General features: G+C 38.9%; 1 protein-coding gene and 1 long non-coding RNA gene across 2 annotated transcripts in view; one reads left to right on the top strand and one right to left on the bottom strand.

Moving 5' to 3' along the window:
• PELI1 (pellino E3 ubiquitin protein ligase 1) overlaps positions 1 to 3,087 on the bottom strand; it is a 57,595-nt gene extending 54,508 nt beyond the window's left edge. Inside the window, exon 1 of the mRNA XM_058683928.1 lies at positions 2,950 to 3,087. The gene's annotated coding sequence lies outside the window, so the exon portion shown is untranslated. The remainder of the gene's footprint in view (positions 1 to 2,949) is intronic.
• A 242-nt stretch (positions 3,088 to 3,329) lies between these two features.
• LOC131485026 (uncharacterized) lies at positions 3,330 to 18,064 on the top strand. The gene is made up of 3 exons (XR_009248587.1): positions 3,330 to 3,583; positions 16,173 to 16,255; positions 17,891 to 18,064. It is a non-coding gene; the product is annotated as an uncharacterized LOC131485026 (long non-coding RNA).
• The last annotated feature ends 6,698 nt before the right edge of the window (positions 18,065 to 24,762 follow it).

Raw genomic sequence — 24,762 nt, 5'->3', positions numbered from 1 at the left:
CGTTTTGAAATTTTAATATACACTGCATAGCTAAAATATATGTAATAAAATAATCCATACAAACCTTTCTGATTTCATAAATACTAGGATAGCTTTATACTGATGTGCAATGGCAAGATGTATGTGTGTGAGAATGTTAGAAAGATAGCTTTCAGGGCACCTGGGTGGCTCAGTAAGTTAACCATCTGACTCCTGATTTTGGCTCAGGTCACGATCTCTCGGTTCATGGGTTTGAGCCCAGCTTTGGGCTCTGTGCTGGGGCGCAGAGCCTGCTTGGGATTCTCTCTCTGCCTCTCCCCTGCATGTGCTCTCTCTCTCTCTCTCTCTCAAAAATAAATAAATAGACATTGAAAAGAAAAAAAAAAAAGATAGTTTTCAATTCTAAGTTTGGGCTTAAAATCTTTATTAGCTCCAGAAGTTTCTGTGTGCAACCAGTTGTTCACAAAGCAGAATTGGCATAGAAAGTCCTTATCATCTGACCCACCGGCACATTCTAAATGACAAGACTCTGAACATACAAGTGACATTACGACAACCTGAAAAGAAGCTGAAACGACGTCAAAGAGCAATGTACGGAGGCTTCCCCTTGAAACGTGCCTGTTTAGCATCTGGCAGTACCAGACTCAGTTCCCTACCCTGTACCTTTCTGCCATTTCTTTAAGGGGTCCCAAAGATATCAGGAAACCTGCAGTGCCAGCCTTGGCCAGTCGACACTAACTTCTGCCTTTGGACTCCACTGATTGAGCCAAGAGGTCCTGTTAGTAGCTTCCTTTCAAGTACAAACGCCTCTGGTAAATTTGGTTTGTAAAAGCTACAGAAAAAAGTTCATCGTAACCAACTGCAAGGTCACTGAAATGACAATTTTAAAGAGAGCACAGATTCTTCCCCTTCCCCCCAAATCTGTCACTAAGGCACAATTTCTAGCTTTTTTTCAAGTCAATAAGTACTACTATTATTGCATTACAGCACCTCTAAAACATTAATGAAAACCCGAGTGAACGTTTTCTCTTTACAAAGTGTCAATTTATTAGATGAGGCATTAAAACCACTCCACTACATGCAACTTTCCATACATTTAACTGTTCTACTTCCAATCGTTTGCTTTAAACTGAAGATCTCTTTAAACATCCCACAGGATGGGGACAGGTTAGAGGATTTGGGAGAAAAGTCAAAAAAACAAACGTCTCACTTTCTTTTTCTGATGGAACCACCAGGATCTAAAATCTGGGGGCAACTGTATCACAAAAAATTAAATTCAACAGTAATAGGTAAAAGTATTCACTACGGTTCTGATCATTATTCATCTCAAGAAATAAATAGTAGAAATGATGCTTCACTTAAATTTTTGGTACGATCCAGTTTGGTTCAACTACCAAAAATAAACTTGTCCTCAGAATTAAGCATTCTCTTCCAGAAGAGGCTGTTGGTGTGAATAAAAAAAAACAAAAGGAATTCATATGATCTGTTTGTACAATAAAGACAATGTTTTGCGATGTAAATTTGATCCCTTTGAGAAAACATTTCCTGTTTTAAAGAAAACATCATAAGCTCAAGCAGAAGAACTGAAGAAACTAAACCTTCTCCACAATTCAAAAATTTAAATTCACACTACAATTCAAATTAAAAAACAAACACCTTACATCTCTCCTCAGTTATAATACATATTCAAAGTAGAAAAAGACAAAGCCAGTTCTGAAACAAAAGATCAGCTGCTATGAAAACAAAATAACATTTTTGCAGAGAAGGAAAAGTACACAGCTTTGAACCAAAACAAACAGATGACCTTTTCATACACTTAAAGCTTCAGTTCTTTGCACATCGAGTACCTTATGGGTAAAATGCTCACTCAATTATTTGTTAACATACTGTTTGATGATTAAACGATGGGAAGGCTGTTGATGCTGTTAAAACCAAGATACATCTCCTCGTGTGTAGTGATTAAAATCTGTCAAATTCACATTAAAAAAAAAAAGAAAGAAAGAAAAACCCTCTGTCCTCCTGCTCCCCCGTCACTGCACTCTTGCCTCATAAAAGACCTGCATGTACAAAAATAAAAGTAGATGGTGGGGTGGGTTTATGATTTACAGTATTTTCCACACTCAAAGCATTTTTCAAGAGTCCTTTGAGGTTTTAAGATTCAAACACTATGCAAGAATTATTGTTTGAACTACCTAACAATTACCCAGACTTCTTTTAGACTTCAGTTAACCTTTAACTAAAATGAGCATCTATAACTTTTCCACGGGGCATCGGAGAACGAGTTCTTACTCATAAATGCTTTCAGGTCCTCAGACACCAGGCGCGGTGGAAGATGAAGAGTATCCATCAATTAGAGAGCTCTTCCGGACCTCAGTTTACCCACTTAGGAATACGGGCGTATTAACTTGTTTCGTGGGGACCACGAAGGTGTAATTAATTAGTGTTTTTAAACGCTCTGAGATCCAGAGATGAAAGGAAATGCGAGAGACACGCAGAGGAGATGACAATAATCACAACAATAAAAAGAATGACTAACTTGGAAGTCTGTGTTATGTAAGGAAGGAGAAAGAAGTTAGCAGATTCGCACAAACAAAAGAAAAGCCCACCGCCCCCTTTGTTTCTCTTTCATTTCCCTCTTCCTTCCCGCCCCCGCGGAGCTCCCCTCCCGCAGCAGGCGGCCCCGCGCGGGGCGCGGGGCTCGGACTTGGCCGCCGCGCGCGGGGCTCCGAGGTGGAGGGGGAGGGCGCGCTGGGCCGGCTCCTGACAAAGGCGCTTCCTCCTGCGAGGGCGCGGGATGCGGGAGCCGCAAACTCCGTTCCCGGCCGCCTCGAGCGCGGGGGCGCGCAGGCGGGCGGGGAGAGCCTGCCGGCCGCCCCCGGCAACCGCCGAGGAAGTTGCGCGCCCGCCTTGCCCGCACCCCTCGTTGGCCTCGCCACCATCCCTTCCGTGGCCCGCCGCGGCCGCACTCACCGGACAATTGCTGGCGGCCGCAATCCAGCACGGCCCCGAGACCCGGAGCGAGGGGGTGAGAGGTGTGCGTAAGCGAGGAGCGCGAGCAGACAGCCCAGCGTTCTGCCGCCGCCTTCTACACGAGCCGGTCAAGCCCCGCGAGGGAAGTTGGCCGCGGAGCCGAGCGCTGAGGAGCCGCGGGCGGAGGGAGAGGCACGGAGCCCGCTTTGTGGTGCGCTTCCGAAGGGCTCGAAGCAAAACCGAACGCGCGGCGCCGCTGGTGCTGCTGGTGGAGGCGGCGGCCGCGGCGGCGCCCCCCGACGGTCCCTCCGCCTCACACCGCTCTGGGTCACTGACACACACTCGGAGGGAGGGGAGGGGACTAGCAGGAGGGCGGGGCGGGAGGGAGGAGACAAGGCAGGGCCACAGCGGGAGGCGGTGACGCGGCGCCGAGTGGTCTCTTGGGAGTTGTAGTTCTCCGACTGAAGAAAAAAGGGATACAATCGTGGTTGAGGAAGCGTCCCGGCTCTCACTGCACTGCGCATGCTCGGAGAGAGAGGCTCAGCCCCCTGCTGTTACTATGGTCACCGACACACTGAGGAAGAAAACGTGTTCTTTGCTGCTGCTGGCTGAACAAGGGCCTTCTTGTCTTAAGGTGCTGTTAGGGACCCCGCCCTCAGCTAGTCCTTCCTACTTCGCTCCACCCCCAACTCCTAACCTCACCACTCACAAGTGCCTACTGAAGTCTGACTTCCTGTCGATATTTCGGTCTTCCCTCCTGCCTGATTTTCTGTCACAAATACCCATTTCCCTCCCTTCCCTCAAACGAGTCCTCTCTGCCTTAAATTCAGGTTTGTTTTTTACCTAAGACTTGTAGAGATGTAGTTGCTTCCAGTAACTGAACAATTAAGTGATAACTGTTAAGAACATCCACTGTCAGAATCCCATAATGTTTTCACCTAATTAGTCACATCAAACTTTAAGGCCAGCAAAGGTAAAAGTTCAGGATTAAGGTTAGTATATTTCACTTGCTTGGTGTAAAATAATCCAGATTGGATTATTTTGAGGCCTATGACTTTTAAGAAATATTCATAAATTCAAAAGATATGGGAAGTTGAAAATGGTTTACTTTTTACATATATTGGCAAACTTTCATTTGGCAGTAACAGAAGTCTGAACCAGGGTCTGAGTATGCTGTTGGGCTGGTCAGCTAAGTCTACACCCATACAGGGCACCCAGGTGTGAATAGGTGGTGGAGGAGGGTGATGAAAGGCAGTACACAGTTACTGGATCTCAGAAGAAATACAGGCAACCTGTCCCAAACTCTTTTGGTTTCCTTCTCTGCCTGTCTAGAAACCCATACCTTGGAAGAGAAAGATTAATGTTTATAAATCAGAAACACATGTAGAGGAAGAAAAATTGAGGTTTTCAAATAGAATCTCAAGATCAGAAATCCTTGTGTTTGTAGACCACATAAGTACTCATTTAAAAAACATTTACTGAGTTGGGGCGCCTGGTGGCTCAGTTGGTTAAGCGTCCGACTTCGGCTCAGGTCATGATCTCACGGTTTGTGGGTTCGAGCACCGTGTCGGGCTCTGTGCTGACAGCTCAGAGCCTGGAGCCTGCTTTGGGTTCTGTGTTCCTCCATCTTTTGGCCCTTCCCCTGCTCATGCTTTGTGTCTCTCTGTCTCTCAATGATAAACGTTAAAAAAAAATTTAAAAACAACAACAAAAAAAACATTTACTGAGTATACTCCATCCCAGGCACTTTATTCTCAGAAATGGAGATACAAGAATATGAAGGAAACATTCCTTGTTTTCAAAGTGCTTGCTGTGCAGAGAGGAGACAGATAAATAAATTGACTCATTGTGACAAATACCATAACAGGAAAGCACATCAGGTGCTTTGATACACAGCTGCCCTAGACTCAAGCAAGGTCGGGAGATGCTTCCAAGAACATTTGAACTTGAAGATGACTACCAGTTAGTATGTTTGTGTGTTTTGGTAGAGGAAGGGGAAGAGAGAAATGGGTGGGAGCATTTAGGAGTGGAGGTGGAGGGCAACAAGAGCAAAGCACTAGAGGCACGAGACCAAACAGTGTTTTGGTTCAGCAAAGAGTTCGGCATTGCTGGTAGAATAGGGTTGAGGGAGTGGTGAGACGAGACACAGAAAAGGTAAGGGAGACGACAGCTTAGATCATGAAGAATCTTATACAATATGCTAAGGAATGTGAACTCTTTTCTGGAAGCAATGGAAACTCATGCCAGGACTGTAAGCAGATGAAATGTTGATTAAGATATGTATTTTAGAAATGAATTTTATGCATTTAAAAAAAGATGAGAGCCTGAACTAAGACATTTTCAGTCTCAAGAGACAGATAGAATTAATAGAACCTAGTGAGCAATTGTCTGTGTTTGGGGGTGAAGGGTGAAGGAGAGTTATCAATTATGATGCTTTTGGTTGCAAGCAGCAAAAACTCACTCTAACTGGGTTAACCAATAAACCAATATTACCTGTCTAGATAGAAAGCCCAGTGAAAAGGTGGGCTATGGAGCTGAATGATTCAGCAGTTAAATGATGCCATTAAGGACATGTTTCTCTCTTGTTTTGTTGCTTTTCCATCCTTAATATTAGCTTTATTTATATTTTTTATCAAAGCAGGAGTGGGGAAGGGGCAGAGAGAGAGGGAGACACAGAATCCAAAGCAGCCTCCAGGCTCTGAGCTGTCAGCACAGCGCCCGATGCGGGGCTCAAACTCACAAACTGTTGAGATCATGACCTGAGATGAAGTCAGGCACTTAACTGACAGAGCCATGCAGGTGCCCCAGTATTAGCTTTATTTTGACCATATAAGATAGTGACCAGAAATTCCTGTGGTTTTAAGTTTCACCATCCAGGTATATGAAAAGAAGAAAAAGGAGTAATTTTTGAAAACTCTTTTAGAAAGGAGAGAAAACATCTTACACCTTTCTCAAAAGCCTCAAGAATTGGTTCATGTCTCTATGTATGGCCAGGGGATGGCATAAGGCTAATCATCTTAGGATAAAGACAAATGCTCTGCCCCTAGATCCAAAGGAGTCAGTTTCCCCCAAAGTTGTGATGAGGAGGTATGGTTCTCCCAAAGAAAACTAAAGTGATTGCCCAGAAAAAGTAGAATGGAGGCTGATGGGGAGGGGGAGAGCACAACAATATGTATGACAAGGAAGGAGAAAGATGACTCAGATTTCTGAGCTAGTGATGCCATTCACTGAGTTAGGGAATGCAGGAGATTGAACAGCTTTTGAGGGGGAATTTGATTAATTCACTCTGGATATGTTGAGTCTGAGACAACTCTGGACATCTCTGTGGAGAAGTGGAGTAGACAGTTATATATGTATGACTCTAGTGCTCTAAGGAGAGATCTGGACAGTAGGAGATATAACTGGAATATACCATCATATAGATGGTAGTTGAAATTATGAGAATAGATGAAATTGCCCACAGGGAGTATATACAGCAGAAAAGGAGGAATCAGTAATAGCACCCTGGGGAGCATCAACACTTAAGGAGTAAATAGGAAGATCTTGAAAATGCCTGGGAGCTAGCAAGAGAACTAGGACATACAAAGAAGTAAAAAAATGTAATCTGTAACCAGGATAAAAGTCAATCAACACAAACAAAGCCAGATATTACACAGTTGGTAGAATTAGCCATCAACAACATTAAAAGTTATTATAAATATGCTCCATATGCTGAAAGAGAGAAATTAAAGATATTAAAAAAATGGGATTTCTATGGGCATAAAAATTTCACTGGATGGGATTAACACTCAAACAGATTAGACACTCAGATGAAAGGATTAGTAAACCTGAAGACATAGCAGTAGAATCCAGCCAAGGTAAAAAGCAAACCAAGAAAAAAACAAGAACAAAAACAAGAAAAAAAGATTCTTAGTGATCTGCAGGATAATACCAACAATTCTAATTTTTGTGTAACTAGAGTTCCAGATGAGAGAAGGGTGAGAAGGGGTGACAGAAAAATTATTTGAAGTAATATAGCTAAAAATTTGATAAAAACTACAAACCCAGAGACTCAAAAAGTTCAATGAGCCCTAAGCAGGGTAAACACACACATTTATACACACTCACAAAAACACTGCAAAGGACATCATCATTACATCGTTGAAGACTAGTGATAAGAAGAAAATATTAAAAGCAGCCAGTGGGAAGAAAGGTACATTATATATAGAGAAACAAAGACAAAAATTAATAAACTTCTAATCAGAGACTATGCAAGTCAGAAGACAATGAAAGGCATTTAAAAAAGTGCTGAAAAAAAATCTGTCATATAGAATCCTATATTTAGAGAAAATATCTTTCAAAAATGAAAGCTAAGGGGTGCCTGGGTGGCTCAGTAGGGTAAGCATCCAACTTCAGCTCAGGTCATGATCTTGTGGTCCATTGGTTCGAGCCCCACGTTGGGCTCTGTGCTGACAGCTCAGAGCCTGGAACCTGCTTCAGATTCTGTGTCTCCCTCTCTCTCTACCCCTTCCCTGCTTTCTCTCTCTCAAAAGTAAATAAACATTAAAAAAAATGTTTTTCAATGAAAGCTAAAGAACACAAAACCTGAGAGAATGTTGCCAGCAGAACTGCACTACAAAAAATGCTAAAGCAACTTCTTCAGCATTAAAACAAACAAACAAACAAACAAAAAAAACAAAACACATATGGAAGCTTGGATTTTATACTAAAGAATGAAGAGTTCTGGAAATGGTAACTATACGAGTAAACCTAAAAGGCTTTACCCCCCTTTAAAAAATTTTTTAAAATGATAATTGACTACTTAAAATATATAACAGTGTTTTATAGGGTTCATAGCATATGTAGAAGTAAAATGCTTGACAATAGTAGTTCAAAGGATGGAAGGGGAAAATAGAATTATATTGTTAGAATTTACATTATATGTGAAATGTACTATTATTTGAAGGCACATTGTAATTAAAAAATGTACATTTTAAATCTTAGAGCACCCATCAGAAAGAAAACAAACATGTATGCTAATAATTCAACAATGGAGATAAATGAAATCCTAAAAAAGTATGCTTGAATGGAGAAACAGAAAGATGAAATCTGTGTCCTTAATGACCATGGAGTTGACACACTGGACTATCTCTTGACCTCGTTTTTTTTTTTTTTTTAAGTTTATTTATTTTGAGAGAGAGAGAGAGTGCGGAGGAGGGACAGAGAGAGAGAGAGGGAGAGAGAGAATCCTAAGCAGGCTCCCTGCTTTCAGCACAGAGCCTGACACGGGGCTCAATCTCACGAACTGGTGAGATCATGACCTGAGCCAAAGTCAAGAGTCGGAACCGATTGAGAGGTGCCCCTTTCTTGACCTCTTTTAAGTGAGAGAGAAATAAACTTCTATCTTATTTATAGGTGTTTTTAAAGTTTGTTTAGAGAGACAGAGAGGCTGAGCAGGGGAGGAGCAAAGAAAGGAGAGAGGCGGAATCCCAAGCAGGCTGGGTACAGTCAGTGTGCAGAGCCCAATGCGGGGCTTGAACTGATGAAACCATGAGATCATGACCTGGGCTGAAATCAAGAATTGGATGACTGAGCCACCCAGGTACCCTATAGGCGTTGTTATTTTGTATTCTATGTCATGTACATGCTTATAGTAGTTTCATGAAATAAAGTATATTCCCCAGAATCAGGCAGACCCACATACTGCTCAAAATTTGGTTTTATTGCCAGCAACATCAACATAATTCTGGATTTTATGTACTTGTCACTAAAATTCCAGGAAGAGTTTATCTTTTGTAAGATCATCACTTGCTGTTAGTTCAATCAGTTTTTCTTGAAAGAGAAAATACATGTAAAGTCCTTGGAATATAGTAAAGTCTCAGTCAATATATATTACTTTGAAACACCCACCATAATAAGGTTAAGATACCACAATTTAGGCATACTGTGGGGTTTGTACAAAATCAAAGTGGCATTCATTTATACATGAAAATCCATGAATCTCTTTTTGAAATTGTGTTCACCGTATATTTTTTTATAGTGCTTCAAAATCTGCAGTCCTTTGAATTCGTGAAACTTTGGTCACAGAAAACAAGTACACCTTCAATTACCATCTCCTCAGTCTACATATCTAATACCTACATTTCTTTGACCAAAGCAACTCTCCTTTTGTTGCTTACCTGCACTTTCAAATTTGGTATATTCAAATACCTAATCATTCCAGTAAGAAAGTGAATGCTGGGGGACTAGTAACTTAGGTTTTGTTAGATCCCTTCAATGCTAAAAAAAAAATTTGATCTTAGGAATTTGCTGAGTAAATTCCAACGTTTTTATCCACCATCTGACTATGTAAGAATCAGCTAAAACTATGTTTCTACTCTCCTTCCAAACACACATAAAAATGGCACTTAGAATATGAATATAAGGAAAAAATCACAACATTGATACCTTTCTCCAAAATATCATGCAATTTATCTAATTTGCTAGTAAATGATGCAGAGGGAATTGGATACACCAATCTTTTCTTATGACTTGAAGAAACTGTTGCAAGCTTATTTTTCTCCTTTTATTGCAAATGTTTCATCTGTAGCAATTGAACATATCTTTTCATATTTTCTCCCAATTTCTCACATTTTGTACTGACAAGTAATTATATCCTATTAGTCCATGTGTGTTGAAAGTTGTTTTTTTACTAAAAATGCAGGCAGACTTCCCTTTGGAATCAGGAAGACCCAAACTGCAAACTCAAGTCTTGTTGAAACTCTCGGATTTGAAAGTAATAATGTTGGGGGGGGGGCGGGCAGAGGAGTTTGCATTCAATATTCATATATTATGTAGTTTATCTCTTAGAACTGCTATCTTTCAATAACCCTCCCTAAAATAAAATTATTCTCTTTTTAATGTCCTCAAAGTCCCCAAATAGCTCACAGTCAACATGGAACATGTTCCTATTTTAAACCTGTGAATGGCACACAATTCGAAGGCCTGGGCTTTCACTCAAAAGATTTGTAGGCCCCAAATGCTGGCTCTGACATTTTAGATATATTTGGAAAATGTCAAAGACAAGCTAGTTAAAATTTTAATGTTTTAAAGCAGTATGCTTACATACCGAAGAATGGAGTATACTCTGTATACTCTCAGTATTAGACTAACCAACATGTATGCAAGCAGTTATTTTGGAACTTAAAAAAATTACTAAATAATGTGAGAAGTGGAAAACTCATGAAGAGAAGATTCAGATTGTGTTTCCATCCCTATTGATTTATCTGCTTGTGGAATAATTGTATTTTTATACCTCAAATTTCATGCATTAATTCTTTCTCTGAATATTCATATAGTGGCAAGCTATGTATGTAAAGATTAGTCATGTTTGCAACCCTCAAAAAGCTTATAGGCAAGTGAATAGATAAGTACAACAAAATTTTATAATCACTTTTCTAGTAGTATGTTTAGGGAACAGTGGGTATATAGACAAGAGAATAATCAATTTTACACAAGAATACAATCAGAAAACACCTCAAAGAGGAGATAGTGGTTGAGCTGAGTCCTGAAAAATGAGTAGGTACTCACCAGGTGGCCAAAGACATTTTAGTAGAGCTCGCACTATAAGAAAAGACTGGAACATGAAATAACATGGGCTCTCCAAGCCCACTTGGAGAACTACAAGGAATTCAGGCCAGATCATAGAATGTGATGTGGGCGCCCTGAATCATGAGGTTGGGTGAATTTTCTGGGATCAGATCACAGAAGCCCTTGAATGCCATGCCAAGGAGTTTGGGAATGAGAAACTGCTGAAAGAATTTTAACAGAGGAGTGATAGAAATCACATTTGTGTTTGAGCAGGGTGACCAGTTAAAAGAATATGTAATAATTCAGGTGAGGGGTGATGGACAAACTAAGTAGCTGTGGGAAACGGAAAAAGAGAGCAGAGGCCAAAGACATTCAGGAGGTCGAATGAACAGGACTTAACTGCTGATCGGATGTGGGACATGAGAGAAAGAGGAGAGGAAGATAATTTTGAGGTTTCTGGGTGTGTAACTGGACATTATACTTTGGGGTTATTCATTAATACAGTGAACACAAGAGAAGAAGCAACTTTGTGGAGAACAATGGATTTCATTTTGGACAACTGAGCTTGAAGTGAATGTGATGATATCCAGTAGGCATGAGTTAAATATTGAGGATCCATCCATCCCATCACTGAAGCCGAGAGTGGATAAGATCCCCCAGGGGTAGTGAGTAGAGCAATAATGATAACAATAGTTAACATTTACCACATTATTAAGATCTTGGTTGTACCAAGCATCCTGCTATATGTTATCTCATCTAATCTTTGACACAACTGTGAGATAAGTACTCGTGACTGGTAATTTTATGTGTCAACTTGACTGGGCCAGATATTTGGTTAAACATTTTTCTGGGTGTGTCTGTGAGGATGTTTTTGGATGATACTAACATTTGAATCACTAGACTGAGTAAAGCAGATCTTGTTCCCTAATGCGAGTGGGCCTCATCCAATCAGTTGAAAAACCGAATAGAATAAAAAGGCTGGCCCTTCCACAAATAAGGAGGAATTTCCTCCTGCCTGCCTGACTGCCTTAAGCTTGGACATTGGCTTTCAGCTATTTGAACGTCCTGGTGTCAGCAGGGGCCCCAGTTCTAACCTCTGCACTGCAAGTGTAAGTGCACATCTCCTATCCCTACATGGGCATTAAAGCCCTGGCCCCAGGCCCTTAAGGCCTATATTTGTCTCTGACTTTGAGTCCCCTTCCCTTGACACATTTTCCCCCACTCTGGCAGTAAGGATTTCTCTTGATTTGTCTCAAGCTCAGCTATGTTGTTGTATTTACCCAGGACGTCTGTTTATTTGTATCAGAAAATGTGTCTCCAACTAGCTCAGCCTGCCATGTTGTAGGAGCCTATTTTTCATTTGTTTTTGAGAATGGTTTCTTTTTTTAATTTGTTTTTTTAATTGAGAATGGTTTCTAAAATCTTTTACCAATACCTTTAAAAACATATCTGACTTTCTAAAATACTACTTCACTAGTGTCTAAGTTAAAAAAAAAGAAATATACTGACTGTTCAGCATTACCATCTCTGGAGTGGTAGTATAGACACTCTGGTTGCAAGGTTAGGGAATACTGGGGAGCCACGGTAGGTCGTGGAGGGGGTTTAGGGTAAACAAACGTATTTATTTATTTATTTATTTATTTTAATTTTTTTTTTAACGTTTTATTTATTTTTGAGACAGAGAGAGACAGAGCATGAATGGGGGAGGGTCAGAGAGAGAGGGAGACACAGAATCGGAAGCAGGCTCCAGGCTCTGAGCCGTCAGCCCGACGCGGGGCTCGAACTCATGGACCGTGAGATTGTGACCTGAGCTGAAGTCGGACGCTTAACCGACTGAGCCACCCAGGCGCCCCTAAACAAACGTATTTAAAGTTGGCAAGTTCATGACCTGAATATAGGACTCCTGGACTCTGCCAATAGAATTTTCCTAGTTCTGCCTTTTTCAGGATTGAGTCCTCACGACTAGGTCTCCTGAACTGGGACTGCTTCAATATTTTCTCAAATAATTTTCCTATTCAGTTTCACAACCTGCCTTAAGCATCTGTGTCTCCTGCTTGTCCTGCCTCCACAGTAACCTCTCAGAGATCAGTTTCTTCACAACCCCACCCCACTGTGTCACTGTACAAAACTCCCAGCCTCCCAACCTGAGTCACCACACACCCCCTTCCAGTGTTACCAGCCTGGTCTCCTGCCCCCCAGCCTGTCTCTTCTCAGATAAAATCAGCACTGCACGTTAGCAAAGCGCAGTTTCATCCATTTGACTAGACTTAGCAGCCTGGAGTTTTTCAATTTATGGGAGTATGTTTTTAATGCATTATTTAAAAACTTTTTATTATAGAAAATTTCAAAATATACAGAACAGAGAATAGTCTAACAAACCCCATGTACCCATCATCCAGCTTCAAGAATTTTCAACCCCTGGACAACCTTGTTTTGTCTCTACCTCTGCCACACCCACTGATTTATTTCAAAACAAATCCCAGGTGCCATATAATTTTATCTGTATATCCATACGTTTCTCTTAAAAACCAGGTATCTTTGGGGCAGTTGGGTGGCTCAGTCAGTTAAGCATCTGACTTTGGCTCAGGTCATGATCTCACGGTCTGTGAGTTCGAGCCCCATGTCAGGCTCTGTGCTGACAGCTCGGAGCCTGGAGCCTGCTTTGGATTCTCTCTCCCTCTCTGCACCTACCCCGTTTGCACTCTGTCTCTGTCTCTCTGTCTCTCTCTCTCTGTCAAAAAAAAATTTTTTTAAAGTTTTTTTAAAATAAAAACTGGGTATCTTTATTTTAAAAACAAAACTATAGCACAATCATCACACCTAAAAGTATCCCTCTGAATATTTCTTTAATAACCTCAAATATCCAGTTTTTAAGACTTGAGATCCAAAAATGCCATTGGTTGTTATTATCTCTTAAGTCTCTCCTTTATTTATTTGTTTTAAAAAACTTTTAAAAAACGTTTATTTATTTTTGAGAGGGGAAAGAGAGAGAGAGAGAGAGGGCACAAGAAGGGGAGGGGCAGAGAGAGAGGGGGAGACACAGAATCTGAAGCAGGCTCCAGGCTCTGAGCTGTCAGGAGAAAGCCTGAAGAGGGCCCAAAGCCCCAAACCATGAGATCATGACCTGAGCCGAAGTCAGACACTCAACTGACTGAGCCACCCAGACACCCCTTAAGTCTCTCTTTTTAAAAAAGCTTTGTAGTATAGAAATTTTCAAACATACGCAAAGTAAGCAGTATAATATATGTACTCAACACCCAGCTTTGACTGTGATCAGCAGTTTGTCATTCTTGTATCATCTATACCTCCACCCAGTCTCCAATTTCCATTCCATTATTTTTTAAGTTTTTGAGCTAAAATGTACATATATTTAAATATACAAATCTTAGCTGTACAGTTTTGACAAATGGATATACCAAATGTAACCCACATCCCTATCATCATGTAGTCATTTACATCTCCCTAGATGGTCCCCTTGTGCCTCTTACCCCTTCACAGGCAACTTCTATGTTGACTTTTTTTTTAACCTTAGATTTGTGTCTGTTCTAGACTTTATCCTGTTTTATAAACAGCTTCTTCTCAGTATAATGTCTGTGAGATTCATTCAGTCTGCTTCTTATAATTGCTGTCACTACTGTAATAGGTTTATCCTTTCTTCTGTTAATGGACATGTGGTTAATGAAGGTTTTTCTTATTGAGAATAACGCTGCTATTAACATTCTTTCATAAAACTGTGCTAAGTCTCTTTTAAGGTCTAAGTTTGTGTGTGTGTGTGTGTGTGTGTGTATAGGAGGTTGGTTGTTGTTGAAGAATCCGGGTCAATTTGTCCAGTAGAATATCTAGTCTGGATTCTGTCATTGCATCCACATGTTTTACATATTCCTCTGTCCTTGAATCTTCTGTAAATTGATAGATCTAGAAGCATAATAATAATAATAATAATAATAATAATAAGTCAGGGACTTATTATAAACTATAATATGCCATTTAATGAGGTATTAGCTGGTTTCAATAATTTTGCTACATAGAAATATACATACACACATGCACAGTTGAATTTCATTATTTGTTCTCGTTATGATCTTTAAAGTTGCTGCAAACACCAAATTAGTGAATACTGAACCATGCCTCCTAGAGGAAATATGGGATTAAGTTCCTGTGGGTATCTGGTCACGGTATTTTAGTCAATTGAGCAATAGATAACCTTATTTTATGTGTACTTCTGTTTAAAGACACCTTATTTAATATATGTTGTTGATTCATTAATATTGCACTCACAGTTAACAATACTATAACTCATGCCTGAATGAAGCTTATCTAACACATATTTTCTCTGAGGGCAATGTCACAGCCCTTCTGTACTTAAAAACACTGGACAGCACCTCAGCACTGTTTGTGAGCCATTTTGAACAATGAAATCACCAACCCCCCCCCCCCCGCCCACCAAAAAACACACAAAAATTTGAAAAATGTAGTGCTAAATGGACCACAAAAAGGACACTTGTTTAAAGTGTGAGAGTTGAAACAAGAGGGCAGAGCACTGCCTGGTTCAGCCCCTGCTAGGTATGCGGGTGTCAGGTGGCTCAAATTTTTGGCTGCTTTACATGTGCATAAATGACCTGCAAGAGCACTATGAGCATTGATTTTAATTTTAGTGAGTAGGCAAATTCACAAATACGTACTCCATGAATAAGGAAGTTCAACTCTATACATAAAACAGGTTCTCATCTCTTTTCAATCTCCAGAAATTGGGCAACTAAAAAGAAGAATGAGATCCCTCTTTTTACCAAGCTCAGCGGGACTATATTCCATGAGAGCTGGGTTTGCTGGAGGTATCCTTCCTCAAAATATGTGTAGATTTAAGAGTAACCATAACTCATTGTGATTGAAGATGTAGGTAAAATTGGGTTTGCTAACATTTTTACTCTTGCTTAGGGGAGGAAAATAATATCATATGGAGAGGCAGAAATGGCACGAGGTCTAGAAAGATAAATACAAAAATGTCTAAAAAAACTATCTTAAAATCTGACTTGAAAGAAGGAAAATACTAAGGACTTAGTACACAATAAATGCAAAAAATATAGTTCTAAGATGTTTCAGTGAATGGGGAGTGACAGACATACTACCTAAGGAAGATGTCTGGTGATGAGAAGAATCAATAGACCTGGGAGATGAGAAGTAATAGAAACAGAAAAGTCTGCCTCACTAATGAAAAGGAAAATAGTTCTGACTTGGACTTGAGGGTATGTGTACAGTAAACCATAGCAACAATAGACCAAGTGACTCCAGAATATGGATAAAGAAAATGTCCCATTCTATTTTGAATCTTAGAGAACAATTTGTAAAGAGTCTGATTAATTAACTGAGTGACATCAAGTCAGAATAATAAAACTGAATGCCTGATGATTTACATATTGAGAAAGATTTTCTGCTCTGAAAGACCTCTGTAAATCATAGCCATACATTTGACTGTCTGCACATTAAGCAAATGCTGATGTAAAGAACATTATCGGAGATACTAGAGGTGACACATAGGATAAAGGCCAAATTCTCCAAATATACCAAAACAATTATTTTCCCACCCGTTATCCCTAGTGCTATTCTCTTGAGAGGTGACAACAGAAAATATACCACTAGATTTTTGCTTCAGACTCACCCTTAAAATTTCTTTCTAGGTCAGATATCAGGCCGAAGATACTTCTTGGAGTCAAATCACAGAGACATTCTAGTGCTTGACCACAACACTTATATCCCTATGGTGAGAGACTCTAACCTCCTTCTTAACCCCAACCAGGATACCCATAAAGCTCTCCTGTAATTTTCTCTCCTATGATGCTCTCATAAATGGCATGCCCTAAATCATGGGTCACTAGCCTGGGTCTCACTTTGCTTATTGGACATTTTGCCCGCTCTCACCAGTTACTCTCCGGCTTTAAGAACTTCAAAGACCATCTCTAGGAAGTGGCGGGGCAGGGCGGGGCGGGGGTGGTGGTGGTGGGAATCCTTGATGTAGAGGGGGAAATGGTACTGTAAAAGCCCATTAGTATTATATACTTTTAAAGAAAGCAACTTGGATCATATAAAGTTTATCATTACTATGACAGACACTTACATTTTAGTTTCTGGCTGACCAGACATAATGATACTTAGGGAAATAGAAGTAATTCTTATCTTCTAGAAAACTAGAATTCATGAAAGCTCTGCCACTCAGAAGTGACTTGAATTATTGAAAAGAATAAAAAGGAATCCAGTAAGAACTCTATCCTATACATATAAAGTAGTAGGATTGATATGAAACAAAAAAGTAAATTTCATAATTGCAGGTTCAGTTTGAGCTTTTGTTTATTCAGTTTCTAAATGTCATTGAATTAGAACCATATAATAACACTCAAGAGATTATTTTGCTATCCAAAGCAATTTGTCACTATTCACTCCTCAACTATAGCTCTCTACCTTCATCTTTTTCTCTTCAATTCCAAATTCCAACAGATTATTCAACTGGAGGAGTAGACTGAGCTAAGAGTGTGATACTTAACACAAAGAAATGGAATACATAATGTAAACATTCCATTTCGAAATAAGTTAGATGTTAAGATTTGGAACTATAATTGCTGTGAATTTTTATTGATGACATGCTGAGTTATGGCCTTGGCTATTAATACAGTTGGTCACACATGAAGAAAAGGCAAACATTTCTACATGAGAACACGAACAAACTGGTTAGCTTAGAAGAAACTTTAAATCTATCTTTATAAATGGAAGAGAGAAAATGGAATCAAATGACACAGCAGGAAAAAGAGAAATAAAAAGATAGGTTATATCATAGTCCTATATGGTGAAAATCTCAATTATCTTGAGATCATTTATCCAGCAATCAAAATAGGACCTATTAACCCAAATGTAAAGCTTCTGAGCTGCTAAGAAGAAGAAGAAGAAGAAGAAGAAGAAGAAGAAGAAGAAGAAGAAGAAGAAGAAGAAGAAAAAAAAAGAAGGACAAGCAGGAGGAGGAGAAAAGAAAGAAAAAAAAGGAAAAGAAGGAAAAAAATGTTTAAAAAGTTGTATACTAAAGCTCACAAACTTTATTAGTAGAAAATTTCTAATATTACACTTGATATTTCATTCCCCCAGCCACAGAAAATTAGAAGCAATGTACTGTTTTTTTAAACTCCAGTTATTATAGACTCTAACATTTATTGTGTGTTGACTGTGTGAGGGATAGTTACATAAATAGCTAATTTAATCCTATGAGGTATATATTATGATTCCCCTCATTTCACAGACAAGGAAACTGAGATGGAGACAGGTGACAAAGTTGCCCAAGATCACAAATAGAAACCAGGAGGGTTAGGATTCAAATACAGTACAAGTGTTTTACCAGAAGCCACACTTTCAGGTATTGATGGCAGACATCAGGGACTATGAATACAGTGATGAACAGGTCTGGGGAAGCTCCTGATGTCAAGATCTACAAGGGATGGGGAACGGTAAGAGGAATGAGCTGGCAGGAGCAAGAGCTGTTGGGAACAGTACAACAAGGCAGCGGGTGGAGGGGTGGGAGCACCAGACTCTGTACAGTTATTATTTAATTCCCTCTTTGCAACCATTCTGCAACTTGGAAGCTGCACTTTTTAGATGAAGAATTGAGGTTGTGAAGCGTTAAATAAATTTTCCCCAAATTACATAATTAGTAAATAGTAAACCAGGTCTGTTGTCTGACATGAAATGTTAATTTCTTTCTCCCATACCTCACTACTATAACAAACCCCCAGAAACAGGAACCTACAGAAGCATTTAGTCTACCATCCTGTATAAAAGGGAAGAGCCCTGAATGCTATACCAGCCTGTGAGGGCTTTGTTGAATACATAAAGTAGTTGAATATAAAAATGGTACAATAAAATATGTATAATTAAGACCTTAATGATCAAGAACCAGTGACATTATGTTGATTACTCTCTGTTAAAGAACACAGGGGAAAGTATAGCATATTTTAAAAAGTCTAAAAATAGATACGGTTAAAGTAAAACTTGTGCATTTAAAGGGATGAGCTTCAAGTATCTGGAAAATTCTCCTATGTGGAATACCTCTTTTCTAATGATAACAGACAAACCAAGTTTCCTATTTTGGGAAACAGTACAAATAGACATATTAAAATAAAGGTTAAGAAAATTTTGTATCATAGGGCCCAATAAAAACAGTGCCAACACTTTAATACCAACTTAGATTATGTGTTAATCCTGAATCATACAGTATCTAAAATATGTTTCTACAAGTAATAAGAAATTATAATTTATTAGAAATTCAAGCTATTAGAAAAGTAAAATAGTTGGATTTCTCCGCATTCTATACTTCTGTGAGACAAAAAGGATACCACACGTTCTTCAAAGACCTCTGAACTTAAAATTCAGGTAGTCAGCACCAAGTAAACCAAGGGTTTACTTTAAAGAGCAATATTTATGGTCTGTCTTACATGTAGTGTTGAACTCTATTTCCTATACTTTCCCCATCTGTAGTGCTATATTGATGATTGGTCTCATAATGATAATCATGATCCATAGTGTGCCCTCTGTGCTACAAAAAGGCAAAAGAGCTACTACATTAAAATGTAATTTGAAAGTAATACATTTGATTACTACCTTTTAAAAAATGAGCCAACAATGCTTATCTAGCCTCTTTAAGATAATTCAAATACTAATTAAAAAATTTCCCTCTCCAACCTATTCATGGGAACATTTGAAAAAAAAATTATGAAGAGGATTCCCAGAAATATAAGAAAATAATATTTTCATCTACTGCACATTACTTTTGTTGACTTGCATGTTGTTTTAAAGCTCCATGTTCTGTTTAGGTGTTTGATGTGTTTTTAATGAAAATTTTTAATAATTTAAAAATAGGTATTAAGAAACTTTCAATTGGTTAATGATCGTAGACAACATTCAAACAAACAAAAAATACCATTTGTTACTGAATAGCTTTAACATTTTACTTGGGTTACAAGAAAACTTTGTGTGGGAGATAATTACTTAATTTAGACCTATATATGTATTCACTCAGAAGTGGTGCTTTACATCAATGACAAAAACATAATTATGCATAAAGTTAGTTTTAAGCCCTTTTGTTAATTGTGGGGAATTAGAAAAATCAAAGAAATGGATGTAATTTAAAGTATAAGAGGAAGGAAAATATTTTCTTCCTGGGGAAATAGATGGTGGATGGAGTATGTGTACTATAACTGCTTTTTTTAAGATTTTCTAAGACAGATCCAATTTTAATAATCCATTTAAAAACCACATTAGACCATTCATTTTGATTTTTGTTTCAAAGTGTTTGGACACCCTGGAGAGTAATTGTCTAATATTTTAAGGAAAATCTTACTTTGACTTTGTTTCTAAAGGATACTTAGGAACTTCAGAGATTTTCTACAGGTGGGTCCCACACTCATTAAAGACTTAGAGCATCTAATTAATAAAGTGTAACTAATTGTGAATAGGTCTTCTAATGGGCTTCAGAAATTTTGTGAAATTTGATATAAGTTTATAACAACACGGAGACATCTATTTATGAAGCTTACTTATTCCAGAGACACTCTGAAAATTCTTTCTTCCAGTTTAAGGTTGCAAAGAGCACATATATACTGATTAGTCTGTAAGTTGGAACGAGTCCGTTTATTATTAGGACAGCATTTCAACCATGTAGGAGAATATATTTCTCCTTTTAAAAACACTTATTCTTATTTTATTTCCTAAGCAGTCATTTAAATATTGAATCAGTATGACAGGCTTTGTCGAAGCAACAACTGAGCAATTGGCCTAGAATAGTACTTTGCACACCTAGAGGAGGCTCGGATAGTAGACTCACTGAAAGAACACAATGTCTTTCTTCCCCTTTAAAGGAAAGGAAGCATTCTAGCACCAGCAGTGTAAAGACAGGATGTACTTATCCCTTGCTTATTAAAAGAAAATGTTGAAAGGGAACCTTATCTCCAACTGCGTGACATCTCAGAAAAGACGAATCTTTTAATTTCCTTTCCTTTTTCTGTTTACAACTTTTAATTGGTTCACATGTTCCGGACCTCAGGGGACAATATGATCTCTCATTTTTAATGTGTTGTATCCTCAATATTCTAATGCCCAGGCACACACAATGGGTGTGATACTGGTGGCTTCTGAGACATACTTGTTTTTGCGTCATACTTATGTTACATATCTTTTGTGATAGTTATGACATACTTCTTACTTATCAAATAAAGATTTAAAATTTGCTTTTTCTGAGATTAATGCATATAGTCTCCCAGAAAGCTGTATATTAGTGTCATTATTACCGATTCGTCTGATGACCCCAAAAGTATTTTTTAATGACAAGTTCATACACACGTACCAAGTAGGAGATCTCTTACAATCATCTACATATTCATATAGATTAGATCTAAAAGCTGCCACAGAAAGCCCAAAACTCATTTCATGTCAGAGGACTGGAAATGAGAGAGCATTTCTGTTTGTATTTTGTTTCCTGGTGCTGTGTCTTTATAATACTAAGAAATGATGCAAATTCACATGATCATGGCCAATAGCCAGATCTTCCACAAGCATTTGTGAATGTATGTGTATGTTCATGAATAGATATATCAAAGATTCTTATCTTTGTAATTTATAAACATTTATGTCTAGACAGAAACAAATACAGTGCAATGTTTAAGAATTATTTCTGATGTGTATGATAATAATTTGCATAGACCATTTAGACAGACTAAAATTATATGCATTAAATGTGGTCCTTCTAAAGAGACCCCTCTTTTTTTTTTTTTTTTTTTTTAGTCTGGAGAAAATAAGTTGCTTTTACGTTACTATTTTTTTCCTTATGACTCAAGGGAACCCGTGACTTGACTATATTTTTCTTATAGGTATTTAAAATAACATACTATGAAAACATACAGTATTTTCAAATTTAATTAAATAGGGAAATATTTAAGATTGTAACTTTCAGACAATAACACTCTTCCTGAAAATTTAGACAATACTCTTTTTTGATATTTTAGTGAGCTCCATTCATAAGTGTTTTTGCCCTTTACTGAATAAAACACTTAATATGTAATTGGAAAATAAAAACTTACATATATCAGTATTATCATTGTGTCTGTACATTGTATACAGTACACTATATTATGTGATTTACCAATTTAATCTATAAATGATGTATGTGGCCACTATTAGCAGCTCAAAACAGCCAAATGAAATAGATGTTGACTTTTAAACTTGAAGAGAGCATTGATGGTTCAATTTAAATTCATCACCTGGGCAGAGGAAAACCCTTTTTCATCCTTCATGGTCAAATTGATTCTTCTGCTATGTCATTCTACCTTTCTCAGTGTTCACCAGAATGATATTCAGGTACTGCTCTCACGGCCCCTATTTTACCATCACTCCATCTCAGCTTGCAGCAGTACTTCTCTCTGAGGACACCTCTGGTGTCTCCAGAGAGCCCCTCTACTGGCTCTCTCCCAAAAATGCCCCCAGGACCATACACCCTCCTTTATCTATTACCTTCTCTCTCCCCTTCTCTTCCCATCCAACCTTCTTGAGAAAGGGCTACCTTCAGTCGTCCCTACATTTTCTCATCTCTCATTCAATCCTTGACTGTCTCTTTTTTCTTTTCCTTTTAGTAAAATATACATAAAACTTGACATCTTAACTTTCAAGTGCACAGCTCCTCAACATTAAGTTCACATTGTTATGCAGCCATCACCACTATCCATCTCCAGAACTTTTCTCATCTTCTCAAACTGAAACCATACCTGTTAAACACTAATTCTCTTTTCCTCCTCTCCTCCCCCATCCCAGCCCCTGGTAACAACCATTCTACTTTCTGTCTCTATGAGTTTGACAACTCTGTATACCTCATATAACAGCAATCATACAATGTTCATGCTTTGGTGGCTGACATTTCATTTAGCATAATGTCCTCAAGGTCATTCATATTTCCTTTATTATCTTCATTCTGACCCTGTCTTTTCCATGTCATTGAAGTGTTCCTTGCCGAGGTTACCAGTGACCCCCAACTTAGTCAATATTGTGGAAAATTATCTTTTTTAAATCTTTCAGTGGCATTTCACTGCACTTGGACTTACTATTTTTATTTTATTTATTTTAATTTCAGTTAAGTAGGCTTCATACCCAGCAATGGAGCCCACCATGGAGCTTGAACTCATGACACTGAGATAAAGACCTGAACTGAGAGGAACTCCTGGGTGGCTCAATTGGTTAAGTCTGACTCTTGATTTTGGCTCAGGTCGTGATCTCACAGTTGGTAATGATCGAACCTGGCATTGGGCTCTGTGCTGACAGCACAGAGCCCGCTTGGGATTCTTTCTTTCTCACTGCCCCACCCCCCCAAATAAAGAAATAAAATTAAAAACAAAAGACCTGAGCTGAGATCAAGAGAGAGACACTCAACCCACTGAGCCACCCAAGTACCCCTGCATTTGGAACTTCTTAGTATTCTCCCCTCTTTTCACCTCCAGGACATCCCTCTATCCTGGTTTTCTTCCTACATTCCTAGCACTTCTTTGGTTGCTCCTCTTTACCTTAAATACTGCTTTTCTTCTGTGTCTACGTACATCTTAGAACATGTGTTTTGGGTGATCTCATCCATTCCCATGATCTCTATTACCATCCAGTGGACTGTGACCCTTTATAATCAACCTACATTTCTCTCCTGAGCTCCAGAGGAGGGCAAATGTATGTAGGAACATGTGAATGCTCCACAGGAAAAATGTTTAAAACTGAACTTACTGTATTTCCCTCTAGTTTAACATCAACAGTAAATAGAACCAGGCTTGACTTAAAAATTTTCCCTATCTGCAACATTTAACTGACTTCTTAACATTTTCTCAGTTTTGCCCACTTAATATCTCTGCAATATCCTTAATATCCACTGTTATCTCTTCTCACTGCTACTGTTACTGGTCAATTCAAGTATTACTATTCTCTCTGGGACCACTGTCGTAGCTTCCTAATGAATCTGCTTCCCTTGCTTCAGTTTCATCCCCATATAATATATTCTCCACCTGTTGTCAGAATGATTTTCCCACAAAGCCAATCTGATTATATCACCCCCTGAATAAAAGTTTTGAATGCCTTCCCACTGCCTTTAGGGAGAAGTTCAAACTCTTTACATCGCATGCTGTGCTCTGCAGGATCTGGCCTCTACATCTAAACCTCAGCACTCACTACTTTCCCTTATGCATTACTTGTTTAAGCATGATAAACTGTCCCGAATGTATTCTCCTCAGGCTGCCCAATCTTCATACATGCTGCACTCCTGGCTAACTTGTCCTTTAGGACTCAGCTCCAGGGCCATCTTCTCCAGAAAACCTTTCCTGAAAGTGGGTGTGGTGGATTGAGGGGTGTGCTGCTTGGATTCCTCTACCGCCTTAAGACTGGAACATTCATTCCCCTAACTGTTGAGAGCATTGGTAACAGATCTCAGCTAAGTTTCATTTTGGAGATTGACCTTGGTTGAAGAGAGGCACTTGCTTAAGGTCATGCCCTCCTTCCTAAGGGCAGCCCATATGCAATGACTAGTTGAAACAGAAGTATAAAGTATAAAGCCTTGGTCCCACTGCTCCAATTGGGACAGCACTGCAGGCCACCCTAGCCCTATAATCATCCCATGAAAAGGCCAAGGACTTTGTTGTGACTGCACCACAGTCCAACTTCTTCTGTCCAGTTCAGTTTCTTTCATTTCCCTCATAGGTCTTGATCCAGAAATCAAGCCTTCTGTGCACAAGTTTCCATCTTAGAGTCTGTTTCACAGGGAACTAAGAAGCAACACTGAGTAGGACCCTCAATATCACTTGCTTATTTCTATCATAACTCTTATTCCACTATATCATCATAACTGTCTGTTTACTTGTGGGGCTATGCCTAAGTATAGTGAGCAACTTGAGAACAGCGATTGTAGATCTTGTCTTTTTATCCTCACTTCCTTTTTATCCTCATTTATTAAATGAATCAATGAATGCCTGAGATCACCATCTTCAAACGTCTTGAGGGCTTTTCTAAAATCAACTCAATCCTTCCTGAAATTTATTTCCTTTAGGAAAAGCCCCAGAAAATCTGGATTTTCTCTTCCAAGATGTATTTGAGGTTTGCTGCTGCCTGTGCTTCATAAAACAGTGAGAAGCATGGATTTGGAGATCTGGATTTAGAAGTCTGGATTGAATTCTCAGTCATCATAGCTGTGTGACTTTGAGCAAATTGTATAACCTC

The sequence above is a fragment of the Neofelis nebulosa genome, chromosome 9 (assembly GCF_028018385.1).
Source record: "Neofelis nebulosa isolate mNeoNeb1 chromosome 9, mNeoNeb1.pri, whole genome shotgun sequence".
NCBI classification, from domain to species: Eukaryota; Metazoa; Chordata; class Mammalia; order Carnivora; family Felidae; genus Neofelis; species Neofelis nebulosa.
The sequence above is the reverse complement of the archived record's forward strand: the minus strand, read 5'-3'. Positions and strand labels throughout refer to the sequence as shown.